The sequence below is a fragment of the Uloborus diversus genome, unplaced genomic scaffold, assembly GCF_026930045.1.
Source record: "Uloborus diversus isolate 005 unplaced genomic scaffold, Udiv.v.3.1 scaffold_492, whole genome shotgun sequence".
Lineage (NCBI taxonomy): Eukaryota > Metazoa > Arthropoda > Arachnida > Araneae > Uloboridae > Uloborus > Uloborus diversus.
The window spans coordinates 103-7,842 of NW_026558673.1; the positions used below are offsets into that span (position 1 = coordinate 103).

The following is a 7,740-nucleotide window of genomic DNA, read 5'->3' on the forward strand; positions in this document are numbered from 1 at the left end:
TTTTCGTTCCGACAGGGATTCGAACCCAGGCCCCACTGGTTCGGAAGCCGAGCGCTCTAGCCATTGGGCTTTCGGAACTGTGTCGGTCGGAGTCTTAAGCATAATAAAAAAAAAATGCACATCGGTTATAACTGATTTAAATACTTCGAAGTCTAACGGGTCGAATAATTAAACTGACATAGAATTTTCTTCCCTACGCAAATAATCCATGTTCACAAAAGGAAGGAATTTAAAGAGAAAAAAAAAGTTCGAAAAATTAAAAACACATCGACGAATTTCTTTCCGACAGGGACTCGAACCCAGGGCCCACTTGCTCTGAAGCCGAGCGATCTAGCCAATGGGCTATAGGAGCTGTGTCGGTCGGAGTCTTAAGCATAATAAAAACAAAAAATGCACCTCGGTTATAACTGATTTAAATACTTCGAAGTCTACGTGTCGAATAATTAAACTGACATAGAATTTTCTTCCCTACGCAAATAATCCATGTTCGCAAAAGGAAGGAATTTTAAAAAGAAAAAATAAAGAATTTTCAGTTTCGAGAAATCAAAAACACATCGACGATTTTCGCTCCGACAGGGATTCGAACCCAGGCCCTCTGGTTCGGAAGTCGAGCGCTCTAGCCATTGGGCTATCGGAGCTCTGTCGGTCGTAGTCTTAAGCATAATAAAACACAAAAAATGCACATCGGTTATAACTGATTTAAATACTTCGAAGTCTACGGGTCGAATAATTAAACTGACATAGAATTTTCTTCCCTACGCAAATAATCCATGTTCGCAAAAGGAAGGAATTTAAAGAGAAAAAAAAAGTTCGTAAAATCAAAAACACATCGACGATTTTCTTTCCGACAGGTATTTGAACCCAGGCCTACTGGTTCGGAAGCCGAGCGCTCTAGCCATTGGGCTATAGGAGCTGTGTCGGTCGGAGTCTTAAGCATAATAAAAACAAAAAATGCACCTCGGTTATAACTGATTTAAATACTTCGAAGTCTACGGGTCGAATAATTAAACTGACATAGAATTTTCTTCCCTACGCAAATAATCCATGTTCGCAAAAGGAAGGAATTTAAAGAGAAAAAAAAATTCTAAAAATTAAAAACACATCGACGATTTTCGTTCCGACAGGGACTCGAACCCAGGCCCACTGGCTCTGAAGCCGAGCGATTTAGCCATTCGGCTATAGGAGCTGTGTCGGTCGGAGTCTTAAGCATAATAAAAACAAAAAATGCACCTCGGTTATAACTGATTTAAATACTTCGAAGTCTACGGGTCGAATAATTAAACTGACATAGAATTTTCTTCCATACGCAAATAATCCATGTTCGCAAAAGGAAGGAATTTAAAAAGAAAAAAAAATTCGTAAAATCAAAAACACATCGACGATTTTCGTTCCGGCAGGGATTCGAACCCAGGCCCACTGGTTCGGAAGCCGAGCGCTCTAGCCATTGGGCTATCGGAACTATGTCGGTCGGAGTCTTAAGCATAATAAAAACAAAAAATGCACCTCGGTTAAAACTGATTTAAATACTTCGAAGTCTACGGGTCGAATAATTAAACTGACATAGAATTTTCTTCCCTACGCAAATAATCCATGTTCGCAAAAGGAAGGAATTTAAAAAGAAAAAAAAAAGAATTTTCAGTTTCGAGAAATCAAAAACACATCGACGATTTTCGCTCCGACAGGGACTCGAACCCAGGCCCACTGGCTCGGATGCCGAGCGCTCTAGCCATTGGGCTAGCGGAGCTGTGTTGGTCGGAGTCTTAAACATAATAAAAACAAAAAGTGCACCTCGGTTAAAACTGATTTAAATACTTCGAAGTCTACGGGTCGAATAATTAAACTGACATAGAATTTTCTTCCCTACGCAAATAATCCATGTTCGCAAAAGGAAGGAATTTAAAAAGAAAAAAAAAATCGTAAAATCTAAAACACATTGACAATTTTCTTTCCGACAGGGATGCGAACCCAGGCCCACTGGTTCGGAAGCCGAGCGCTCTAGCCATCGGGCTATAGGAGCTGTGTCGGTCGGAGTCTTAAGCATAATAAAAACAAAAAATGCACCTCGGTTATAACGGATTTAAATACTTCGAAGTCTACGGGTCGAATAATTAAACTGACATAGAATTTTCTTCCCTACAAAAATAATCCATGTTCGCAAAAGGAAGGAATTTAAAGAGAAAAAAAAATTCGAATTCGAAAAATAAAAAACACATCGACGTTTTCCGTTCCGACTGGGACTCGAACCCAGGCCCACTAGATCGGAAGTCGAGCGCTCTAGCCATTGGGCTATCGGAGCTGTGTCGGTCGGAGTCTTAAGCATAATAAAAAAAAAATGCACATCGGTTATAACTGATTTAAATACTTCGAAGTCTACGGGTCGAATAATTAAACTGACATAGAATTTTCTTCCCTACGCAAATAATCCATGTTCGCAAAAGGAAGGAATTTAAAGAGAAAAAAAAAAGTTCGAAAAATTAAAAACACATCGACGATTTTCTTTCCGACAGGGACTCGAACCCAGGCCCACTTGCTCCGAAGCCGAGCGATCTAGCCATTGGGCAATAGGAGCTGTGTCGGTCGGAGTCTTAAGCATAATAAAAACAAAAAATGCACCTCGGTTATAACTGATTTAAATACTTCGAAGTCTACGGGTCGAATAATTAAACTGACATAGAATTTTTTTCCCTACGCAAATAATCCATGTTCGCAAAAGGAAGGAATTTAAAAAGAAAAAAAAATTCGTAAAATCAAAAACACATCGACGATTTTCGTTCCGACAGGGATTCGAACCCAGGCCCACTGGTTCGGAAGCCGAGCCCTCTAGCCATTGGGCTTTCGGAACTGTGTCGGTCGGAGTCTTAAGCATAATAAAAACAAAAAATGCACCTCGGTTATAACTGATTTAAATACTTCGAAATCTACGAGTCGAAACATTAAACTGAGATAGAATTTTCTTCCCTACGCAAATAATCCATGTTCGCAAAAGGAAGGAATTTAAAAAGAAAAAAAAAATTTCGAATTCGAGAAATCAAAAACACATCGACGATTTTCGGTCTGACAAGGACTCGAACCCAAGCCCACTAGATCGGGGGCCGAGCGCTCTAGCCATTGGGCTATCGGTGTTCTGTCGGTCGGAATCTTAAGCATAATAAAAACAAAAAATGCACCTCGGTTATAACTGATTTAAATACTTCGAAGTCTACGGGTCGAATAATTAAACTGACATAGAATTTTCTTCCCTACGCAAATAATCCATGTTCGCAAAAGGAAGGAATTTGAAAAGAAAAAAAAAAGAATTTTCAGTTTCGAGAAATCAAAAACACATCGACGATTTTCGTTCCGACAGGGATTCGAACCCAGGCCCACTGGTTCGGAAGCCGAGCGCTCTAGCCATTGGGCTTTCGGAACTGTGTCGATCGGAGTCTTAAGCATAATAAAAACAAAAAATGCACCTCGGTTATAACTGATTTAAATACTTCGAAATCTACGAGTCGAATAATTAAACTGACATGGAATTTTCTTCCCTACGCATATAATCCATGTTCGCAAAAGGAAGGAATTTAAAAAGAAAAAAAGAATTTTCAGTTTCGAGAAATCAAAAACATACCGTCGCGTTTCGTTCCGACAGGGACTCGAACCGAAGCCCACTGGCTCGGAAGCCGAGCGCTCTAGCCATTGGGCTATCGGAAGTCTGTCGGTCGGAATCTTAAGCTTAATAAAAAAAAATGCACCTCGGTTAAATCTGATTTAAGCACTTCGAAGTCTACGGGTCGAATAATTAAACTGACATAGAATTTTGTTCCCTACGCAAATAATCCATGTTCGCAAAAGGAAGGAATTTGAAAAGAAAAAAAAAATGAATTTTCAGTTTCGAGAAATCAAAAACACATCGACGTTTTTCGAATTCTTTCCGACTGGGACTCGAACCCAGGCCCACTAGATCGGAAACCGAGCGATCTAGCCATTGGGCTATCAGAGCTCTGTCGGTCGGAGTCTTAAGCATAATAAAAACAAAAAATGCACCTCGGTTAAAACTGATTTAAATACTTCGAAGTCTACGGGTCGAATAATTAAACTGACATGGAATTTTCTTCCCTACGCAAATAATCCATGTTCGCAAAAGGAAGGAATTTAAAGAGAAAAAAAAATTCGAAAAATAAAAAACACATCGACGTTTTCCGTTCCGACTGGGACTCGAACCCAGGCCCACTAGATCGGAAGCCGAGCGCTCTAGCCATTGGGCTATCGGAGCTGTGTCGGTCGGAGTCTTAAGCATAATAAAAACAAAAAATGCACATCGGTTATAACTGATTTAAATACTTCGAAGTCTACGGGTCGAATAATTAAACTGACATAGAATTTTCTTCCCTACGCAAATAATCCATGTTCGCAAAAGGAAGGAATTTAAAGAGAAAAAAAATGTTCGAAAAATTAAAAACACATCGACGATTTTCTTTCCGACAGGGACTCGAACCCAGACCCACTGGCTCTGAAGCCGAGCGATCTAGCCATTGGGCTATAGGAGCTGTGTCGGTCGGAGTCTTAAGCATAATAAAAACAAAAAATGCACCTCGGTTATAACTGATTTAAATACTTCGAAGTCTACGGGTCGAATAATTAAACTGACATAGAATTTTCTTCCCTACGCAAATAATCCATGTTCGCAAAAGGAAGGAATTTAAAAAGAAAAAAAAAATTCGTAAAATCAAAAACACATCGACGAGTTTCGTTCCGACAGGGATTCGAACCCAGGCCCACTGGTTCGGAAGCCGAGCGCTCTAGCCATTGGGCTTTCGGAACTGTGTCGATCGGAGTCTTAAGCATAATAAAAACAAAAAATGCACCTCGGTTATAACTGATTTAAATACTTCGAAATCTACGAGTCGAATAATTAAACTGACATGGAATTTTCTTCCCTACGCATATAATCCATGTTCGCAAAAGGAAGGAATTTAAAAAGAAAAAAAAGAATTTTCAGTTTCGAGAAATCAAAAACATACCGACGCGTTTCGTTCCGACAGGGACTCGAACCGAAGCCCACTGGCTCGGAAGCCGAGCGCTCTAGCCATTGGGCTATCGGAAGTCTGTCGGTCAGAATCTTAAGCTTAATAAAAAAAAATGCACCTCGGTTATATCTGATTTAAGCACTTCGAAGTCTACGGGTCGAATAATTAAACTGACATAGAATTTTGTTCCCTACGCAAATAATCCATTTTCGCAAAAGGAAGGAATTTAAAAAGAAAAAAAAAATCGAAAAATCAAAAACACATCGACGATTTTCGTTCCGACAGGGACTCAAACCCAGGCCCACTGGTTCGGAAGCCGAGCGCTCTAGCCATTGGGCTTTCGGAACTGTGTCGGTCGGAGTCTTAAGCATAATAAAAACAAAAAATGCACCTCGGTTAAAACTGATTTAAATACTTCGAAGTCTACGGGTCGAATAATTAAACTGACATAGAATTTTCTTCCCTACGCAAATAATCCATGTTCGCAAAAGGAAGGAATTTAAAGAGAAAAAAAAATTCGAATAATCAAAAACACAGCGACGATTTTCGTTCCGTCAGGGACTCGACCCCAGGCCCACTGGCTTGGAAGCCGAGCGCTCTAGCCATTGGGCTATCGGAACTCTGTCGGACGGAATCTTAAGCATAATAAAAACAAAAAATGCACCTCGGTTATATCTGATTTAAGCACTTCGAAGTCTACGGGTCGAATAATTAAACTGACATAGAATTTTGTTCCCTACGCAAATAATCCATGTTTGCAAAAGGAAGGAATTTAAAAAGAAAAAAAAATTCGTAAAATCAAAAACACATCGACGATTTTCTTTCCGACAGGGATTCGAACAGAGGCCCACTGGTTCGGAAGCCGAGTGCTCTAGCCATTGGGCTATAGGAGCTGCGCCGGTCGGAGTCTTAAGCATAATAAAAACAAAAAATGCACCTCCGTTATAGTTGATTTAAATACTTCGACGTCTACGGGTCGAATAATTAAACTGACATAGAATTTTCTTCCCCACGCAAATATACCATGTTCGCAAAAGGAAGGAATTTAAAAAGAAAAAAAAAGAATTTTCAGTTTCGAGAATTCAAAAACACATCGACGATTTTCGCTCCGACAGGGACTCGAACACAAGCCCACTGGCTCGGAAGCCGAGCGCTCTATCCATTGGGCTATCGGAACTCTGTCGGTCGGAATCTTAAGCTTAATAAAAAAAAAATGCACCTCGGTTATATCTGATTTAAGCACTTCGAAGTCTACGGGTCGAATAATTAAACTGACATAGAATTTTGTTCCCTACGCAAATAATCCATTTTCGCAAAAGGAAGGAATTTAAAAAAGAAAAAAAAAATTCGAAAAATCAAAAACACATCGACGATTTTCGTTCCGACAGGGACACAAACCCAGGCCCACTGGTTCGGAAGCCGAGCGCTCTAGCCATTGGGCTTTCGGAACTGTGTCGGTCGGAGTCTTAAGCATAATAAAAACAAAAAATGCACCTCGGTTATAACTGATTTAAATACTTCGATGTCTACGAGTTGAAACATTAAAGTGAGATAGAATTTTCTTCCCTACGCAAATAATCCATGTTCGCAAAAGGAAGGAATTTAAAGAGAAAAAAAAATTCGAATTCGAGAAATCAAAAACACATCGACGATCTTCGGTCTGACAGGGACTCGAACTTAAGCCCACCAGATCGGGAGCCGAGCGCTCTAGCCATTGGGCTATAGGAGCTGTGTCGGTCGGAGTCTTAAGCATAATAAAAACAAAAAATACACCTCGGTTATAACTGATTTAAATACTTCGAAGTCTACGGGTCGAATAATTAAACTGACATAGAATTTTCTTCCCTACGCAAATAATCCTTGTTCGCAAAAGGACGGAATTTAAAAAGAAAAAAAAAGAATTTTCAGTTTCGAGAAATCAAAAACACATCGACGTTTTTCGTTCCGACTGGGACTCGAACCCAGGCACACTGGTTCGGAAGCCGAGGGCTCTAGCCACTGGGCTATAGGAGCTCTGTCGGTCGGAGTCGTAAGCATAATAAAAACAAAAAATGCACCTCGGTTATAACTGATTTAAATACTTCGAAGTCTACGGGTCGAATAATTAAACTGAAATAGAATTTTCTTCCCTACGCAAATAATCCATGTTCGCAAAAGGAAGGAATTTAAAAAGAAAAAAATGAATTTTCAGTTTCAAGAAATCAAAAACACATCGACGATTTTCGTTCCGACAGAGACTCGAACCCAAGCCCACTGGCTCGGAAGCCGAGCGCTCTTGCCATTGGGCTATCGTAACTGTGTCGGTCGGAGTCTTAAGCATAATAAAAAAAAATGCACCTCGGTTATAACTGATTTAAATACTTCGAAGTCTACGGGTCGAATAATTAAACTGACATAGAATTTTCTTCCCTACGCAAATAATCCATGTTCGCAAAAGGAAGGAATTTAAAAAGAAAAAAAAGAATTTTCAGTTTCGAGAAATCAAAAACATACCGACGCGTTTCGTTCCGACAGGGACTCGAACCGAAGCCCACTGGCTCGGAAGCCGAGCGCTCTAGCCATTGGGCTATCGGAAGTCTGTCGGTCGGAATCTTAAGCTTAATAAAAAAAAATGCACCTCGGTTATATCTGATTTAAGCACTTCGAAGTCTACGGGTCGAATAATTAAACTGACATAGAATTTTGTTCCCTACGCAAATAATCCATTTTCGCAAAAGGAAGGAATTTAAAAAGA

At 39.9% G+C, this 7,740-nt stretch overlaps 2 non-coding genes across 2 annotated transcripts; both read right to left on the bottom strand.

Moving 5' to 3' along the window:
* Nucleotides 1-2,223: 2,223 nt before the first annotated feature.
* Nucleotides 2,224-2,296, bottom strand: Trnag-ucc (transfer RNA glycine (anticodon UCC)). Its single transcript has one exon. It is a non-coding gene; the product is annotated as a tRNA-Gly (tRNA).
* A 1,883-nt stretch (nt 2,297-4,179) lies between these two features.
* On the bottom strand, nt 4,180-4,252 carry Trnag-ucc (transfer RNA glycine (anticodon UCC)). The gene has a single exon. It is a non-coding gene; the product is annotated as a tRNA-Gly (tRNA).
* Nucleotides 4,253-7,740: the final 3,488 nt, after the last annotated feature.